Genomic DNA, 20,020 nt, shown 5'->3' on the forward strand with positions numbered 1-20,020 from the left:
CTAACATTTAGACTGCTTTGGGTCGTCTATACCCTCAGTCCTCTATACTAGGCTTCGTACTTCAAGACGTCAGCTTCCACATCAGTGACACCTCAACCCCTACTCCCGACCAATGGATCTCCTAAATCCACGGTCACTCCCTAGGTACCCCCCCTCCCTTTAGTCTCCTCCTGTTACCCACCATTTAGGCTGATTTGGGTCGTCTATACCCTCAGTCCCCCTAGGCCCCACACCCTCACTGACCCCTGTGCAGGTTCCTACTGACACAGTTCATCAGTGAGTACACACTCCACACACACAACTCCCAGGATCCTGGGTAGGATCCAGTTGTCCCATGCATCACCGAGCTCAATTTCCCGCCTTTGTGCAACACCACGGTAATCCGCATCATCAGTACTCAGCAGCATGCAGCACCAGAGTTCAGCTTTCTCCAAAAGATGTTGAGAGCACACTGATCGAAACATCGAGTTGAAAGCAACGGCTCTTTTCAGAACCACCCCAACTCATTTAGAGGTTATCGTTACATGGTGTTACGACAAACCTTACTACATGTATATAGTATGAGGGTAGTTAAAAGTTAAAATGCTAGGAGTTGTGCCCCTGCTCTGCAAGTTCTTAAATCAGAAACATAAAAAGTAGCTTATGAAAGGTGTTCTTTTGTAGATGGTGTTATTTTGGTTGAATTATGTACATAATGTGTACCAGTGTTTGAAACTGTTACTGGGTGTATAAACACTCAATGTTATAAGCCAGATGCTGAGGATCTTGGCTGAGGGTGATGTGCTGGCAACCTCTCCCCTCTTAAACTTGAAATTTGAAACATTTAGGGCCTAAGGGAATGTTCATCTTTGATTTATTCTTTTGGGAAACATTTTTTGTTTTAAATACTTGCATGTACCCAGGGTTTGATATTATTTAGTCTAAGCCAGATGCTGAGGATCTTGGCTGAGGGTGATGTGCTGGTAACCTCTCCCCTCTCAAACTTCAATTGAGAAACATTTAAGGGGATATTTGTCTTTGTCTTATAATCGTCTTTGGACAAATGTTTTGTTTTTTTTCTAATGTGAAAACCAAGAGGTTTGTATACAACTCTAGGCCAAGCCAGATGCTGAGGATCTTGGCTGAGGGTGAAGTGCTGGAAACCTCTCCCCTCTGAAACATAAATTTTGAAATGGTGAAAGGGAATGAATGGTAATATTTATCCTAACATTCTTTGGGCAACGATTTTTGGTACAAATCATTGTAGAAGCCCAGAGTTTGATTTCAAACTCAAGGCGCAGCCAGATGCTGAGGATCTTGGCTGAGGGTGAAGTGCTGGCAACCTCTCCCCTCTTAAACTTGAAATGTGATACATTTTAAGGGAATGTTTATCTGTGTTCTATTCTCTGGGATACTTTTTGTAAAAATCTTTGCCAGTATAACCCAGAGTTTGATATAAACTCTAGGTCAAGCCAGATGCTAAAGATCGTGTGCTGGTAACCTCTCCCCTCTTAAACATAAATTAACTGAATCATTAAAGGACATGAATGCCCTATACATGTTTTATTTGGGGGAACTTTTCTTTTGTAGAGATTGTAAAACCCAAAAGTTTGATTTCAAACTGTAGATCAAGCCAGATGCTGAGGATCTTGGCTGAGGGTGATGTGCTGGTAACCTCTCCCCTCAATGTCCAAATGACACCCATGAATTAAAAGCTGATGTAAATTATTATAAACGTTATAGTTATGAATGATGTTAACAAGTTTTAAAGGTGGCCTGCACAAGTTATACACAGCTTTTTAATAAACAAGTGCATCTATGAGCATTGAACAATGGTTCAACAAAAAAGACTCTTCATTATGCATGTTCGTCATTTTCAGCTTTAATCAAGTTTACAAAGTTATTGACCTACCTACACCAGTTGCTGAATTTGCTGGTTGAGGGTGAAGTGCTGGTAACCTCTCCCCTCCCTAATTTGAAAATGATCTGAAATAAAAAATCAACAAATTAAAATCTTCCATTTTGCTTGCCTTTGATTGTATGTAGATTTCATAAACTGCTGTAAAGTTAAAACAAGTTGTGATTTGGCCAATTAAGAGTGAGTGTTTGTAACATAATCCCATTGAAATAAGATGCTCTACTGCATTATTCATACTGACATAAAGTTTAATTGCATATCCTTGGGATTTTTGTTTAAAATTAACAGTTGCTGAGTTTACTGTTTAAGGATGGGGGTAACCTGTTCCCTGAGTAATCGTCTCTATAATAATGATGCTTATATTGAACTTTAAAATCATTTCTTCAATATTTCTAAAACCACCAGTTGCTGAATTTGCTGGTTGAGGGTGAAGTGCTGGTAACCTCTCCCCTCCATAATGGTGTCCCACATTTAGCATACTCTAAAGTAAAACAATAAATAAGTTGCTCTCTGAACAACAAAGGAGCACAGCTAATAAATAATGAGCAAGTTCATGTTCTACCTTTTTAAAGACCTTTCTATATACCAGTTGCTGAATTTGCTGGTTGAGGGTGAAGTGCTGGTAACCTCTCCCCTCCAAAATGGTGTCCCACATTTATCATACTCTTAAGTAACAATAAATAAGTTGCTCTCAGAACAACAAAAGAGCATGGCTAACAAATAATGAGCAAGTTCATGTTCTAACTTTTTAAAGACCTATCTATATACCAGTTGCTGAATTTGCTGGTTGAGGGTGAAGTGCTGGTAACCTCTCCCCTCCAAAATGGTGTCCCACATTTATCATACTCTTAAGTAACAATAAATAAGTTGCTCTCAGAACAACAAAAGAGCATGGCTAACAAATAATGAGCAAGTTCATGTTCTAACTTTTTAAAGACCTATCTATATACCAGTTGCTGAATTTGCTGGTTGAGGGTGAAGTGCTGGTAACCTCTCCCCTCCATAATGGTGTCCCACATTTAGCATACTCTAAAGTAAAACAATAAATAAGTTGCTCTCTGAACAACAAAGGAGCACAGCTAATAAATAATGAGCAAGTTCATGTTCTACCTTTTTAAAGACCTTTCTATATACCAGTTGCTGAATTTGCTGGTTGAGGGTGAAGTGCTGGTAACCTCTCCCCTCCAAAATGGTGTCCCACATTTATCATACTCTTAAGTAACAATAAATAAGTTGCTCTCAGAACAACAAAAGAGCATGGCTAACAAATAATGAGCAAGTTCATGTTCTAACTTTTTAAAGACCTATCTATATACCAGTTGCTGAATTTGCTGGTTGAGGGTGAAGTGCTGGTAACCTCTCCCCTCCAAAATGGTGTCCCACATTTATCATACTCTTAAGTAACAATAAATAAGTTGCTCTCAGAACAACAAAAGAGCATGGCTAACAAATAATGAGCAAGTTCATGTTCTAACTTTTTAAAGACCTATCTATATACCAGTTGCTGAATTTGCTGGTTGAGGGTGAAGTGCTGGTAACCTCTCCCCTCCAAAATGGTGTCCCACATTTATCATACTCTTAAGTAACAATAAATAAGTTGCTCTCTGAACAACAAAGGAGCACAGCTAATAAATAATGAGCAAGTTCATGTTCTAACTTTTTAAAGACCTATCTATATACCAGTTGCTGAATTTGCTGGTTGAGGGTGAAGTGCTGGTAACCTCTCCCCTCCAAAATGGTGTCCCACATTTATCATACTCTTAAGTAACAATAAATAAGTTGCTCTCTGAACAACAAAAGAGCATGGCTAACAAATAATGAGCAAGTTCATGTTCTACCTTTTTAAAGACCTTTCTATATACCAGTTGCTGAATTTGCTGGTTGAGGGTGAAGTGCTGGTAACCTCTCCCCTCCAAAATGGTGTCCCACATTTAGTATACTTTAAGTAATAAATAAATAAGTTGCTCTCTGAACAACAAAGGAGCACAGCTAACAAATAATGAGCAAGTTCATGTTCTACCTTTTTAAAGACCTATCTCTACACCAGTTCCTGAATTTGCTGGTTTAGGGTGAAGTGCTGGTAACCTCTCCCCTCCAAAATGGTAACTCTCTTGTGATGAACACCATGCTGTAATAAAAAAGAGCAAAATGTCACTCTCATCAATTTTGTTCACCCCGATATTCTAGTCATTGCTTTGGTATACAAACCAGTTGCTGAATTTGCAAAGTACTGGTAACATCTCCGTAAATATTATTCTTCCGCTAAACGCATACGGTTAAAGTTTAAACAAAATTGCCTAAAATAAGTGTGTTTGTATTTATGCATGTATGATATTGATATTACTTTTACAAAATAAAGTGTTTACATGATTGTTCATTTAACTACATGAATTTTGTTTCTCAAACTGGATTTGATACGATGTGTAATAAAAAGTGGTTGGTTACATATTGTCTGGCAATAGAGGGCACTGTTTGTTCAATCTGATTTTTTTTGCTAAAGAGAGCATAAACATTATATGGGTTTTTGAAGTTGAAAACCAACTGAAACTTACACAAACTGTGTTTAAAATTTTGGCAACCCAGTTTAATTTTCTTCAAACTAATGAGAGAAAGTTCGTTACAACTCAGTAAATACCTTTTCTTTTATTAACCAACGCTACTCAAAAGCAATTTACACATGGTGGTACCGCAAACCGCACCTGATGAACTGTTAGACTGAGAGATTAGTGATTATTCTATTTAAGTTTCATTTTGTTTGTAAATTGGCAAAGGTCATAGAATTATATATAAGAACTAGAGGGCGCACTGCCCTATATACGCAACCCCGCATGCGCGCAGGCGGCCATTTTCTAAGTTGACAAAACATGCATCGCACAGCGTGTGTTTGTGCGGCAATTTTGTAAGATGACAAAACAGCATCGCATCAGCGTTAAATAAACACAAACTCCAACGCGTACTTCATACTCAACGCGCGTACAGAATGGCGCGCGGTTCTCCTTGCGGTCCCGTCGCGTTTGTGCAAGAAGCATCACCAGTGCGCCCTCTAGTTCTTATATAACTCTATGGCAAAGGTACAGTACTGCCATACTATGGTTCTACCTGAATTAAAATCTTGAAGCTTTTTGAACTGATCAGTTTGTTTGGTATACATTTTTAGTTTAAACCTTTAATTTACAAGAAGTACATGGAATTAAAAGTTTTGTTTGTATAAAAACACATGTATTTGTTAATTAGTGCTTTTAAATGTTATACTACCATTCCCGTAACGATGTATATTTTAAGTCAGTTTAAAGTGTGTTATTTTGTATAACGTTGAAAATAAACACTGCATGAAATTTACAGAATTTGTTTTACTTATTTGCTTCATTTACATCTGAGGTCAAAGTTCCTATGTCTATCTTTTTTCCCCCCCTTTTTTTTTCTTTTTTTTGTTGACCCACCCATTCTAAGGTTTAAATATTAGTTCCGAGCGATTTTTTTCAAGAGCCGCCGTAGCGCAGCGGGCTAGCTCACAGCCCCCAGAATCCTGGGGCTGTGAGCCGGGTGGGTTCAAATCCTCTCCGGGACCTTTTTACCATTAAAATAAAGAATTTTTTTAAATTCTAGTAAAAATGGGTAGGGCTTGAACCGGGGACCTTCCGCTCTGTAGTCTCTGGCCTTCACCGCTGTGCTACAAGCTGTTATGAAAATCTAACGGTTTTTGGAGTGATGAATTTGCCGCATTTGGACTTAGAAAATTTTTCACAAATTTCTCACCAAAAAGTTTTGCCTTGCTCGAGCCTTGGATTTCTAGCTGATCTGAGGGTTGACCAAGGGCCTTGCTGGCTCAGATTTTTCGAGGCTGAGGGGATGGAGGGCTAAAAGGCAGTCACTAGAGCTGGGCTGCTGAGGGGACTGGAGAGCTATATGGCAGTCACTTGGGTTGGGTTGCTGGTGGAGGGCTGGATGGCAGTCACTGGGGTTGGGCTGCTGAAGGACCAGGGTATATGGGGTTAGGGTCTTGGTGGGTAAGGACTGGTCACTAGGATAGATTGACTGAGGGTCCTGATGAAGGCTGGCTGATGAGCTGTTTAGGGTAAGGGCTGTTGGGGTGCTGGCTGGCGATCTGGAAGTTACTAGGGCTAAGGGGGTTGAAATTTAACTATGTTTAAAAGGCGGATTTTTTTAGCTGTGTTTTTATTTCATGGAATCGTAGGAATGAAATGCTGACTTGTTTTGGTACAAATAAATTTGGAATGATTTAGCTGCATTTAAATTTGCCGATATTTTATTTTAAGCTATGTGTGTGGTTTAGGGGCTAGTAAGGAGTTTGGATTGAGAAGGGGGAAGGCTCGGAGTTGACAATTAGTGATAGGGTCCTGGTAGCCATTGGGTTAGCTACTGAGATTTTGAGAACATGAATGGAGGGAAATCTGGTAGGCATTTGGAGATGGGGTCCTGGAAGGCATTAGGTTGGGAGTCTGTTGAAAGTGATGGATTTATTTATTTTTAGTAAAAATTGTACGCACCCTGGATGTCATACTAGGGTGGGGGTTTGTAGTGATTGGGTTTTAAGATTTGAATGATGTAAAAAAAGGGGAATTTATATAACGTGTTTGGAGCAATGGAATATATTGTTGTTTTTTTGCTATTATGTTAAATTTGATGTTTTTGAGCGTTTTTGTACATCTCATGCGACTATACGATTGCGATTAAAATGCCGCCCTCTATTAGTGAATTTACATGAAAAATGCAGTTCCATTTAAAATTGGCAATTTTAAGCTATGCATGCGCTATATCATGCGATTTTTTAAAGTGCTGTTAATATTTAAAGCAGTTTTGCGAATGCGCACAAAATGCTTCCCTCTATCAGTAAATTTTTAATGTTTTTGTAATTATATATAAAATTACCGATTTTCATTGTTAGCTTTGTAGACACTTTATCTTGCGACTTTTGGAGTGGTGTGTTACATTAAAAGCAATTTTCGCATGCGTATAAAATGCTGCCCTCAATCGGTAAATTTTAAATGTTTTTGCAATAACATTCAACTTCGCAACTTTTTTACTCTAAGCTGTGCTGCTGCTTTATCATGCGGCTTTTTAAGTGTTGTTTTAGATTGTAAACAATTTTGCGCATGCGTATAAAATGCTGCCCTCTATCGGTAAATTTTAATGCTTTTGCAATAACATTCAAATTTGCATTTTTGTTCTAAGCTATGCTGCTGCTTTATCATGTGATTTTTTAAAGTGTCATTTTAGATTGTAAACGATTTCGCGCATGCGTACAAAATGCTGCCCTCTATCAGTAAATGGTTTAATATTATTTTTTGCAATTATATATAACTTTGCCACTTTTTTAAGGCAAAGCAGACGCTTCATCATGCGACTTTTGGAGTGGTGTGTTACATCAAAGCAGCTTTGCGCACGCGTATAAAATGCTGCCCTCTATCGGCGAGTTTTTTTTGCAATAACATTTAAACTTGCCATTTTTTAATTGTAAACTATGGATATCATGCGATTTTTTGAGTGGTGTTTTAAGCAGTTTTGCGAGTGCGTACAAAATACTGCCCTCTATTGGGAATTTTTTTTTTACTTATTGCATTTAAATAAATTTGCTATTTTTTTGTTGTAAGCTATGCATATGCTTTGGCATGCGATTTTTTTTAAGTGGTGTTAAATTGCTTTGCGCATGTGCGAATAATATGCTGCCCTCTTTTGGCAAAATTAAATGTTTTTGCAATTGAATTTGAATTTTTAAATTTTTGGATTTTAAACTAAGCAAATGCTTTCATGCAATTTTAGAGTATTTATTTTGCGTTGCGTTTCAAACACTTTTGGTTTTAAAGAGGCAATTGCTCTCAAGATGTGATGAAATAAATAATTTCTCTTTGCAGTTTTCTCTCTGAGCAACTTAAATAAGATATTTGACACATTTGATTTGAATGAAATCTTAATGGACAAGATATGTACTCTTTCAAATTATTTTATTTTAACTTCTCAACATACTTAAGGAAATTACATGTTTAAATAATGTAAAACGTTTCAATAATTTTACAGAACTTGTTTCTAAGATTAACAATTTAAAGGCACTGGACATGATTGGTAATTACTCGAAATACATGTTAAGCATAAATACGTACTTGGTAATGAGCAACAGAGAACTATTGAAAGTGTAAAATTTTGTGAGAAATGGCTCCTACGAAGTAACGTAGTTTTTGAGAAAGAGGTATTTTCTCATTTTGGTTTTCACCCAAAAATAAACCAAAATGAATTATCTTTATCCGTTATGCAAATTTACCATCTTTAAAAAGGTAAATTCTAAGTAAACTATTTTAATCTGAAAAAGTCTTCGGGCCTGAAGCCTTTCTCAGGCATCCAAAAGCACACACATGTGTGTGTAACAAAGGATGCTGTTCTTTCATTGTTTGTTTGCAACTTCGAAGACCAATTGAGCCAAACTTTTCTCAGATTTGTTCTTTTATGCATTTGTTGGGAAACACCAATTTTAAATACTTTAACAATTACCAAACGTGTCCAGTGTCTTTAAATAAGCTCAAATGTTACCATTACTATTTTTATTCAAAATAGAGAATCCATGTTTATAGATTCCCTGCAGCCCCCCCCCCCCCCCCCCCATTGAACTTAACTGCAGTAAATTTGACTTTGCAATTTTCTTAGTTTTTACCCTTTGACCCAAATTATGTATCTCCCCCTTTTTGTGATTGTTTGCCCCTTTTTCTACCAGTGGTTTCATTTTCTTAATGCAGGACACAGCATTGTTTGTTATATTTATATTTAGTTGACACAGGTTCTTAAATGGAAGGTATATACATTTAATACTCAACTCTGACGATGAATGCCACTACAAACTTACTTGGTTAGCAGTACAGCAGCTTGCGATTTCATAAAGCATTTTAACATCTCACTTTGAATTAATGTGGCCATAGACAAATTTTGTCAACTCTTATCCCCCCAAAAAGTTGATTCTGAGAAGCATTACTGACGGTAATGTCTCTTAGATGGTGTATTCCAAGTACAGATTAATCTTCCTGCACGGACATAATTTTGGCGAACACCTTTTTAAGAGAAATTTTCAGAGGTCAGTTTTATTGGGTTTTTTTTCCAAATTTATATAGGGGTAAAACAATCATTCGGTTCCACAAATCAAAGGTATACTTTCCCTTTAAGAAAGCTACTGTTAAGATTACTTTGGAAATATTTCCATCTAAGTTGGTTTTGCCAGTTTTAAACGGTATAGTACTTAAAAGTTCTACTCTTATTTTCATATTACTTGTAAACAATCGTTTAATGATAAACCCTTTCAAATGGAAGCCCTAGTACTAACTTTTATATTATGTTTTCTCTGTGACAACTTCATATATAAATAAAATGCTCTGTCCTGCAATAAACCAAAAACCAGTTTTGTTTCTGAAAAACTGATTGTCCCAATATTTAAATTAGTAATGATAACCTTTGACCTTAACTATGAATAATTCATGATGATGGAAGACAATCTGAGAGGGGCTTACATCTTCCTCTGGGATGGGATGTCAAGATCAAGGGTTAGATTCTAGAGTTTTATAACTCTTGGTTGGTGCCTGATGAGCAGCCTGCAGCAGAGGAAAACAACGAAGAAACATTTCAATGTTTATTGTCTTATAATGAAATTATAAATCAGCATTCTCAATAAATTAAGGCCCTACTGGACGCGTTTGGCAATTATTCAAACTATTTATTAGCACAAAACAAAACTTGGTAACGAGCATTGGGGAGCTGTTGATAGTATAAAACATTGTGAGAAACGACTTCCTTTGAACATGCATCTCTGAAGTAACGTAGTTTTTGAGAAAGAGGTAATTTCTCACTGAAATATTTTAATCTGAGAAATACTTCAGGTCTGAAGTCTTTCTTAGGTGTTTGAAATCACACAAATTTGTGCACCACTGTTTTTCCTTTTATCATGTTTTTTGCAACTTCAATGAGCAATTGAGCATAAACTTCCACAGATTTGTTATTTTATGCACGTAAAATTTCGTTGACACGTAAATGTGTCCGTTGCCTTTAATTGGTCAACTCACTGGCCCAAAAGAACCTGATGACCAGTCAGAATTCTGCTCACTTAGTCTACCAGGGCCCAATTTAATAAAGCTTGTAAGCATACAAACTTGCTTAGCACAGACAAATTTGCTTAATAGAAACCAGCCAAATTCCCCAAAATATTATTGTTGCATCTGGTGTCCCATTCCTAGCAAAGGAATTTGCTAAGCAGTTTTTTCTGCTTGACAGCTTAATTAAATTTGGCCCTGTTGGTTTATTGCTTGCTACTGCCGTAGTGACAATTGATTGTCTAATGGGAGACTTTTGGACGGTCCTTTTTCACAGTTCTTGCCAGTAGTACGTACTCGTGCTAAGACTTAAGTACGCAATACTGAGCATGTGGGTGCACACTCAGAGCGGCAAAGAAAGACCAGTATGTCTGCTGCTGCCAGCATCCCACAAGTCTCCCCTTGTCCCCTTATTGACAAATTTTGAAAGGAAACATTTAAGGTATGGACCAATGAAAAAAGGTTGTGGACCAGTGGAATTATGCTAACTGGTACAACCAGCAACTCACTGAAAAAACTAAAGGGGAAACCCTGTCAAATGTCATGTGGTCATGATGAAAAGTTGATTTGCTCTTGCATGTGGATGGGCAAGAAGTTGGTTAGAAAAACAAAGAGGATTCAGGGATTTGGAGAGCGTAGCTAAACACAGCTCGTCAAGGTTTATGCAAACTTTTTTCATTTGACTTGTCCCCTGACAGACCCGCCTTTTTAGCATAATTTTTTTAAGTTTCTGTTACTATCATTATCAATAGACGTAATTATGCATTGTTGATAAGATCATGCCACCATCTTAGGGCACATCTTTATACGGGCTGGGCATAGGGGTGGTTAACTGATGGCAAGTTCAACCGAACAGTTATTGGTTACGTTTGCCAAAACGCACCCCTGGATCGGCCAATGAGCCACCTTCTTTTGACCTCCAGCAGAGTGCACCCTACATTGAGGTCATGTGCATAACGTCTTTATCAACTAGTTTTTTGTTTTAGCCAGTCAGTTATTTTTACTAGCCAGTTGGCCTTCTACCTGAACAATTTAAATAGCCTGTAGTGTTTTACACTGGTTTAGTGAATATGGGGGGATGAGTGGGTTGGGGAGTGAGGTCGTCATGAGGATGTGATATATGCACTTATACTTTCATGTCGACTGGTACCAACTTAAACATTTCATAATGTGGTAGCCGAAAATCAGGAGCAGCTATGTCCACACAGGAATGTCTTAATTGGGAGACAAAATCTGAGAAATGTTTCATGCAGAAACATTTCTAACATTGAAATGTTTTTGAATCTCTTTCTCTAAAAAACAACAAGAGAATTGCTTCTCAAAATGTTATGCACTATCAGCACCTGCAGTGCTTCCTGCGTTTTTTGGTCATTCATTTTTGGGTAAATAACCGAAGGTATACCCGCCCTTTAAACAAAACCTGAAATGTGCTAACCTCAATACTGAGATGATTTTCTTGATGCATGGATCCAGAGAATGTTATTGTAGTCCTTTGTAGCTGATGGCATCTAAAGGGCCCCGAGGCGGAGAATGAAAACCTGAAGTGAAAAAAACAAAAAACAAAAATACGCTTGTTAGTTACGGCTGGTGGGGTTTACAAATTGGTATCTTTCCTCGCCTTAGACTTTAGAACCCCGGTTCCAATCATGCCAGGGGGGGGGGGGGGTGCTGCATGGATTGGGTTTTCAGTCCCTACCTCATTGTGTGTGTTTTTCCTGGAATCATTATTTTTGAGTTTTCCTCCCACATCTAAAACAAAACTTAAACTTCCTTCCTTGTCTTTATATTGGACTCTTGGCTGGTACAGTTAATAAGTTTGCTTTTCTGAAGGCCTCGCATTGGCTTCAAAGCCAGAATAATATACATACATGAAACGAAATAAAATGATCGTCTTCACCTTATAAAGTAACTATAGCTGAGTACTTTACTAAACACTGAGTGCGGTGGGGATACCTAATACAGGCACAATAGTTGACCCTTGGAAAAAGTAGGAAAATTTCATAAGGGCGGACTACTTCTGGCTCCAACAGACTTTTCAGGCCATTTATTTACAGTTTTGCTGATTTATGTGAGTGCCAAAAAAACAGAAATCAGACTGAAGTATTAAGAATATGCCTGCTAATGGAGAGCATCTCAACAGTTCAAATGGTAAGACATGTCTTGAATTATTGTGTGGCCACAAAGGTCATGGCCTCCGTCCTTCCTCCACTGCCCCATTTCTTGGTCTTATAGTGCCCCTTCAAAAGTGCCACATAGACTTGTACGATTCAGTCGTGCCCTTTGAAAAATGAAAATGGCCTTGCCCACTCAGAAGATGAAATTCCGGGCCTGGTAAAAACATTATTCTCATTGAATTAGGCAACAATTTGAGCGAGCGAGCGTACATGGACTGGTCTGTTGGAATTGTCCATTAGCATTTTGAACTTAACCCACGGAATGCTTCTAAAGTGCTAATTTCTGTATTTATTCATGAATGTTTCCATAGTTTGACACAATGTCATGGCCCAGCAGAACGCTTTAGTGGTTTATTTGATTGCATGTATGCCTACGAGAACAACCCTTAGTGTGGGTTTGAATCCCTGTCAGTACACTTGTGCCGTTGAGCTCACCATAATTGCTTCATAAAAAGTTTGGAAGGTAGTGCATTCTCCTACATCAGCTAGGGGGCTCTTAGTGGATACCCATGGATGAGACTGTCAATGGGAGAAGCAAACCCTGTATAAACCCCATAGGTGGTAACGTGCCACTGGTGACAGTTACTTTGGGTCGACATCCCAAATCAGTTAACTGTATAGCCCTCATCTTGAAGTAGCCTTGTGATGTTGTTAACTTTGGACGACACTCCTTATAAAGAGAGACTTACCTGTGATTAAGGAAGAGGTGTATTCCTGGATAGGAGCTTCATGGGTTACCTTGAATCTTCAACTTCTTAGAGATTGCCATCAAAAGTCCTGCACAAAAGAGAATGCATTCAAAAATTATTAATAGACATACATTGCTGCAGGGATAAAATAATTTGAAGGGAGGGTACATGTATGCCTTTGCAGTCTCAAATGTAACACTGTACCACAGGCCAGGAGCCAGTGATTTTAGCATAGGTCATGACAATTGCTACGTAAAATTGGGGAGGTAGTGCGTTCTGCTCTACCGGCCAGGCTTCGGACCGATGATACCCAAGCCTATACATCCGTATGGACCGTTTCAGCCCTAGGAGTACATGTAGGTGGCAATGGCCTCTGGAAAAAAATAATTGTAGCCCACACCTTGAAGTTGCCTTCAGGCCTTGTGTGTCTGGTGACTTGCATAACAAAACAAAAAAATAAAAATAATAATAATAATAATAGGGCCAAGTCCGGTGGTCTTGTGTTTTTAAATTTAGCACCTCACAACATTTTAAATTTAACTGATAAATACCCTCTTTCAAACCAGTTGAGTATTAAATATTACTCTTACAAAAAAAATATAGATCTTAGTGCTTGTTCCAAAAACAGCTACATGCCCTGATTCTGCTTGATTTAAGTGCGGCTTTTGACACCGTGGATCACACTATTCTGCTCAAGAGACTACGTGATATTATTGGTTTACAGGGCAATGCCCTTAAATGGTGCCAATCCTATTTGCAAAACAGACCACAACATGTACGCATTGGCAATTCCACATCGGACCCAGTTGTTCATGATTTTTCAGTCCCTCAGGGGTCGGTTCTTGGACCGCTGTGGTTCACGGTGTACACCTACCCAGTTCATAGCATCATCCTGAAACACAAACTGAACTATCATGTTTATGCTGATGACACTCAGTTGTATTTCTCTTTTAAACCATCCAAACATTTTGCTCATGAGAGCATCAGTCGTATTGAAACGTGTGTTGGTGAAATTCGTGTTTGGATGCAAGACAATATCCTTAAATTTAATGATAACAAGACTGAATTTATGATACTTGGTTCACGCCAATAACTCTCTAAAGTTACCGCTGTTACCAAAGCTCGTAATCTTGGTGTGATCTTCGACTCTTCCATGACACTTAATTCACATATATTTCTAGTATTGCACGTTCTACAACATTTCACATTCGTAATATAGGCAAAGTGAGAAAATATTTAACACAAAAAGCAACTGAGCAAATAGTCCACTCCGTCGTCGTTTCCAGACTTGACATGTGTAACTCACTTCTATATGGTCTTCCTAATACTCAAATTGAACGACTTCAGCGTATTCAGAACTATGCTGCTCGTGTTATCACCTTAAATAAAAAGTCCTGTCATATAACTCCGATTTTGAAAGAATTACACTGGTTACCCGTAAGCAGTAGAGTTAAGTATAAACTTCTGCTTTTTGTGTATAAATCACTCACCAACAATGCCCCTGCATATATTGATGATCTACTCAAACCATACAATCCTCCTCGCAAACTCCGGTCTTACAATTCTAGTCTCCTTATTGAGCCCATATCCAATCATTCATGGGGAGACCGATCTTTCTCACATGCTGCCCCACGCCTTTGGAACAAATTGCCAGCACTAGTAAAATCATCTGTTTCTTTAACACAATTTAAGAAAAACCTTAAGACACATCTTTTCAACCAAGTATTTGAGAAAATGGTTTGATTTCTACCCTTCGATGTTTTCTTTGATATTGCATTTGTATTGTATTTCTCTTCAACATGTTCTGGATTTCTTCTTAGCTTAGGCTTACGTTTCAATTTTGGTTATTGTACATGTAAATATTATTCTTTGTATTTAGCGCCATGAGCACTTTGATGGATTTGTGCGGTTTATAAGTTCTCATTATTATTATTATTATTAATACAAACCGCAAACGGCAATCTGGTCCAACACGTACAATTTCGACAGCTAGTCAACAGAATTGCCCCATTTTTACCACCTTGTTGACACAATTTTTAAGGACACGAGCTTGATCCTCAATGTCTTATGCATCAGTTCATAACACTCAAAACACCATTGAGGAAATTTTTTAAAGAAAAGGAACAACAACTTACCAGATTACCTTATATACATGTACTTTGTACATGTATTATTTTGTTTTCGATTATACTATTTAGTCATTTGTAATTGTGTTCATGTGACTCAGTCGTAATTTTGATTAGAAAGTGTACCAGACTTTTGGAGACAACGGCTTGAACTCGGGAACCATTTCTCAAATTGGCTAAGATACATTAGATGAACCAGTGATTATTTTACAAGCAGCTAACTTTTTGTGCTTCATTCATGTTTGTCGGTTAATGTTACTGGATCATACAGTATTTTTTTGAAATCATTTCAACTGTTTTAAAATGCCAAAATAAAACAAGTTGATCAATTCGTGTGCTATTTTTTGTCACATATGCCATTACATGACATCTCATTCATGCAAAGTATTGTTGTTACTTGTACCACTATATTTTTTTCAACGTTTACTATTTATCATCATTCATGTCTCAACTAAACTGGAGTTTGGAGGAAGAGTCAGCAATACCAAGCATGAACAGTTTATTTTCAACCATTCCTGTAACCATTCCTGTAATATTTGTATATCACACGATTGAATAAGTGGTTGTTATTGTATTCATACCTTTGTTAATGTGCTGAAGAAAACATGAGAACATGTACTTATAAAATAAAACTTCATTTAGTTGAACTGTTTAACTCCAACATCTTGTATTGTGTACTAAGACTGTGTACATAAGTTACCCCCCCCCCCATTGTGTGAAATGGTCCAGTCCATTGACCTGTTTCACAAAGAATGTGTGTGCTTTGTACACAAGGTCAAATGTCCAAGCTGCACACACACACACAGAGGAAATGGGATTTGTTGCACCATAGAGTAAGGACAGAGATGGTTGCACTGACGAAACGAAGGCAAAGTTGTTCATAATTATGTTCTGCTTAACGGCTTTATGAAATTGGGCCCAGCTGGACTTGAACCCACACTCTGACGACACCAGAACTTGAGTGCAGTGCACCAGGCTGACCGTCGGAATACTCCACAAAGACAGAGTGTACCTAACTGCTACTTTATTTCCCTTAATTTAACTCAACTTATCCTTACATGTACCTGCCAGACAGGTTGACTTTTATATTTATGATATTTGGGGTTGAACAAAGAAAACTGACTTTAGTAGGATTCGAACTTACGGCCTCCGATTTAGTTTTCCGCACCTCGCCACCAATTTATCCGCCCTAAATTATCTCAAATTACTAACAAGACATGTTTAAAACGCAATGCAAGTATTACAAGTGAACAATTTGGACACCCAGCTCAGGGGGAGCTGTCAAATTTCCCAGGCAAATTTTGACACACTTTATTATCAAAATCCTGATTCCCAGCCTTACTTTACTTTACCTGGTATTTCACACGGCCAAGAGAAGCATCCATCTCACAGTTGGGACTCCATTTGTGCATCAAATCGTCATTTTTCACGTGTAAACTTGGTTGACACATCACGAAATAGAGCAGACATCTTGCATGGGTAGATGTTAGTTTCCAAACGCCAGGAGTCGATCGTTACACGTGAAAAGGATCCGAAATAACCACACTGGTAAGAACGCTTTTAGACTTGACCAAGTCCGTCCAGAATTTGTCTTGTTGCGAGTCGATCGGACCCACTGCAGGGGTACATACGTATCACTCTCCACGTTGCAAAACTTCTCAACACGAACGTACGTTATCATTCAAGTTAAAGGCCAATCAAAGACTGGTCTATTCCCTTTCAGTACACAAGAGATTCATCTAGTTCTGCTGATTTTATTATATTTTTATGAAGCTGTCTGGTATTTATTTCAGATTTTTAAATATTTAAGACCGAGAGTCCCCCTAAAATTGCTTCATATACTGTGACAAGTCACTGTGCCGTGCGTACAGTTTAAGATTTCATTTTATCATAATTTGATAAAGCTCCATTGTATTTATTTTAGATTATTGAAAATTAAAGAGCACGCGAGTCCGTTTGCAGCAAAGGCTACTGTGCGTGTGTAAACAACGTACACCGCTGTGTGCACAGTTTACGATTTCATCAACGCCACGGGTCGATTTGTAAAACGGTTTATCAATACGGTATTATTCAAACTAGACCAATCAAAGACTGGCATTACCTAAACAAAGCATTCATGTAGCATTACTGATTTTAGCATAATTCTAAAAAGCTCCGCTATATTTATTTCAGATTTTTGAAAATTACACACGACGAGTCCCTTTGCAGCATACTTTGCGTGTGTATACAACACCGCTGTGCGCACAGTTTAAGATTTCATCAACGCCACGGGTCGATTTGTAAAACAGATTATCAACACGTTATCATTCAAACGAAGCCAATCAAAGACTGTCATTACCTAAACAAAGCATTCATGTAGCATTACTGATTTTATCATAATTTTATAAAGCTCCGTTATATTGATTTCAGATTTCTGAAAATTACACACCACGAGTCTCTTTGCAGCACACTGTGCGCGTGTACTACACTGCTGTGCGCACAGTTTAAGATTTCATCAACGCCACGGGTCGATTTGTAAAACGGTTTATCAATACGTTATCATTCGAACGAAGCCAATCAAAGACTGTCATTACCTAAACAAAGCATTCATGTAGCATTACTGATTTTATCATAATTTTATAAAGCTCCGTTATATTTATTTCAGATTTCTGAAAATTACACACTACGAGTCCCTTTGCAGCATAGTTTGCATGTGTACATCGCTGCTGTGCGTACAGTTAACGATTTCATCAACGCCACGGGTCGGTTTGTAAAACGGTTTATCAATACGTTTTTATTCAAACAAAGCCAATCAATGACTGTCATTACCTAAACAAAGCATTCATGTAGCATTACTGTTTTTATCATAATTTTATAAAGCTCCGTTATATTTATTTCAGAGTTTTGAAAATTACACACGACGAGTCCCTTTGCAGCATACTGTGCGCGTGTACTACACTGCTGTGCGCACAGTTTAAGATTTCATCAACGCCACGGGTCGATTTGTAAAACAGTTTATCAATACGGTATCATTCAAATTATGCAAAACAAAGACTGGCATTAACCAAACAAAGGATTCATGTAGCATTACTGATTTTATCATAATTTTATGCAGCTCCGTCATATTTATTTCCGATTTTTGAAAATTACACACCACGAGTCCCTTTGCAGCATACTGTGCGCGTGTACTACACTGCTGTGCGCACAGTTTAAGATTTCATCAACGCCACGGGTCGATTTGTAAAACAGTTTATCAATACGGTATCATTCAAATTATGCAAAACAAAGACTGGCATTAACCAAACAAAGGATTCATGTAGCATTACTGATTTTATCATAATTTTATGCAGCTCCGTCATATTTATTTCCGATTTTTGAAAATTACACACCACGAGTCCCTTTGCAGCATACTGTGCGCGTGTACTACACTAACACTGCTATGCGTACAGTTAACGATTTCATCAACGCCACGGGTCGATATGTAAATCGGTTTATCAATACGGTATCATTCAAATTAGACCAATCAAAGTCTGGCATTACCTAAACAAAGCATTAATGTAGCATTACTGATTTTATCATAATTTTATAATGCTCCATTATATTTGTTTCAGTTTTTCGAAAATTACACACCACGAGTCCCTTTGCAGCATACTTTATGGTGTACATCACTGCTGTGCGTCAATTTACAATTTCATCAACGCCACGGGTCGATATGTAAATCGGTTTATCAATACGTTATCATTCAAACGAAGCCAATCAAAGACTGCCAGTACCTAAACAAAACATTCATGTAGCATTACTGATTTTATTATAATTTTATAAAGCTCCGTTATAGATATTTCGGATTTCTGAAAATTACACACTACGAGTCCCTTTGCAGCATACTGTGCGCGTGTACTACACTGCTGTGCGCACAGTTTTAAATTTCATCAACGCCACGGGTCGATTTGTAAAACAGTTTATCAACATGTTATCATTTAAAAGAAGCCAATCCAAGACGGTCATTACCTAAACAAAGCATTCATGTAGCATTACTGATTTTATCATAATTTTATAAAGCTCCGTTATATTGATTTCAGATTTTTGAAAATTACACACCACGAGTCCCTTTGCAGCATACTTTGTATGTGTAAATCACTGCTGTGCGTAGTTTCAGATTTCATCAACGCCACGGGTCGATTTGTAAAACAGTTTATCAACACGTTATCATTCAAACGGAGCCAATCAAAGGCTGTCATTACCTAAACAAAGCATTCATGTAACATTACTGATTTTATCATAGTTTTATAAAGCTCCGTTGCATTTATTTCAGATTTTTGAAAATTACACACCACGAGTCCCTTTGCAGCATACTGTGCGCGTGTACTGGGTACTACACTACTGTGCGCACAGTTTAAGATTTCATCAACGCCACGGGTCGATTTGTAAAACAGTTTATCAATACGGTATCATTCAAATTATGCAAAACAAAGACTGGCATTAACCAAACAAAGGATTCATGTAGCATTACTGATTTTATCATAATTTTATAAAGCTCCGTTATATTTATTTCCGATTTTTGAAAATTACACACCACGAGTCCCTTTGCAGCATACTGTGCGCGTGTACTACACTAACACTGCTATGCGTACAGTTTACGATTTCATCAACGCCACGGGCCGATTTGAAAAATCGATTTATCAACACAGTACTTTTCAAACGAAGCCAATCAAATACTTTCATTCCCTTAACAAAGTATTCATGTAGCATTACTGATTTTATCATGTTTTTGTAAAGCTTCATTATATTTATGTCAGATTTTTGAAAATTAAAGACCACGGGTCCCTTTGCAGCGTATTGTGCGTGTGTACAACACTGCTGTGCGCACAGTCTAAGATTTCACCAACGATTTGTGGAACAGTTTATCGAAAGGACCCGCCCTTTGATGGTCGTTCGCTGATCGTCCTACAACTTACACGAATGTAGTAAACGATTGCTGTTGATGGACTGGAAGCAATGGTTTGCATGTATTCAATTCCAAATAATATGAAACAAACAACTTAACTTATATCTAAACTGAAGACACGCCGTT

General features: G+C 37.8%; 1 long non-coding RNA gene across 2 annotated transcripts; it reads right to left on the minus strand.

The window, feature by feature from the left end:
* Window positions 1-158: 158 nt before the first annotated feature.
* On the minus strand, window positions 159-16,442 carry LOC117290022. 2 transcript variants are annotated; one of them, XR_004519025.1, is made up of 6 exons: window positions 16,323-16,442; window positions 12,845-12,932; window positions 11,417-11,519; window positions 9,406-9,486; window positions 3,918-4,025; window positions 159-1,965 (listed from the first exon to the last, which is right to left on the minus strand). It is a non-coding gene; the product is annotated as an uncharacterized LOC117290022 (long non-coding RNA). The 2 variants fall into 2 exon arrangements; XR_004519024.1 differs by lacking the exons at window positions 159-1,965; window positions 3,918-4,025 and having other exon boundaries at window positions 8,391-9,486.
* Window positions 16,443-20,020: the final 3,578 nt, after the last annotated feature.

This window comes from Asterias rubens, chromosome 5, assembly GCF_902459465.1.
Source record: "Asterias rubens chromosome 5, eAstRub1.3, whole genome shotgun sequence".
Taxonomy (NCBI): domain Eukaryota; kingdom Metazoa; phylum Echinodermata; class Asteroidea; order Forcipulatida; family Asteriidae; genus Asterias; species Asterias rubens.